The sequence below is a fragment of the Echinops telfairi genome, unplaced genomic scaffold, assembly GCF_000313985.2.
Source record: "Echinops telfairi isolate 266 unplaced genomic scaffold, ASM31398v2 ScPeMD7_7421;HRSCAF=8459, whole genome shotgun sequence".
In the NCBI taxonomy this organism is placed as follows: domain Eukaryota; kingdom Metazoa; phylum Chordata; class Mammalia; order Afrosoricida; family Tenrecidae; genus Echinops; species Echinops telfairi.
The window spans coordinates 17,085,724-17,087,006 of record NW_022111321.1 but is presented as its reverse complement, the minus strand read 5'-3'; positions in this window follow the sequence as shown (position 1 = coordinate 17,087,006).

Genomic DNA, 1,283 nt, shown 5'->3' with positions numbered 1-1,283 from the left:
CTTCAGACCACTTCTTAACTACATGCCCACCTGCCACTGCACTCCAACCTGCCATCATTTCCAGGATGCTGTGTGATCAGTCTCCATGGACCTAGGCCCTGCTCTCCTAGAACCATTTTCAACCCAGCATCTGGAAGGAGCCTGTGAAGGTATGAGCCAGATCACATTCCTTCTCCGTGAAAAGCGCTCTAATGGCTCCTTACCTCACTCAGAGCAAAAATCAAAGTCCTTGCTCCCCCATTACCTCACAGGCCTATCTTCAACCTTCGCCTCCGTAGTATCTGCACAGCAACCCGACTGGCTTCCTTGATGTTCCTCACCATGTCCGCCCTTTGAACTTGGGTTCCCTCTGAAACAGTTCCTGCCCTTCATCTTGGCCGGGCTTGCTTTTTCACCTCTCTTGACCTTTACTCAAATGTACTTGGTCTTTGCTTGAACATCTCCAGGAAGCCCTGCTGACTCGTTGTAAAATTACATGCCCCACCCTCTACTCTGTTTCATGTTTATCCTGGGATTTATTACAATTTAACATAATACATGTTCTATACATCTATTTTGTTTATTGTCTGTCTCCTACGAGAGAGTTTAATAAGCTTACAAGTGCAGGGGTTGGGGAAGTGGGTGGTCGTATCCCAATTCTTTACACAGAGCCTTGACAATGTGTTATTGGTGGTGGGTACTGTCTGGTTGGTTCCACTCGTCACAACTCTAGGCACAACACAATGAGACCCTGCCCTGTCCTGCACTGTCTGCACTACTGTTGTTATACTTAGTCCAGCGTGGAATATAAGGCAATTCTTTTTCGTTAAATAAATTTAGGGTTTCCATAAATTTCCTTCCTAGAAAGCACAATCAGGATCCAAACCAAACCAAACTTCCTGCTATTGAGCCAATTCTGATCCACAGCGACTAATCGGACGGAGTAGATCTGCCCTGTGGGTTTCCATGGTTGTCAATCTGTGCAGGAGCAAAACTCATCCTTCTTCTGCTGGTTTCGAATGGCAGACCTTGGGGTTAGCAGCCCAATGCAAAATACAGCACACCACTTTACTCACTGCTGCTAAGTGGGTGCCGACTCAGAGGGGCCCTTTCATAGGGAGGGTAGAACAGCCCCTATGACTCATAGTGACCCTTTCAGGGAGGGTAGAACTGTCCCTGTGAGTTTCCAGGACGGTAACTGTTTACTGCAGTAAAAGGCATCATTTTTGCTCCTGCAGATCGGAGGGTGCTTTCAAACACTGATCTTGCAGTTAGCAACCCAATGCCCACCCACTGCCCCTGCC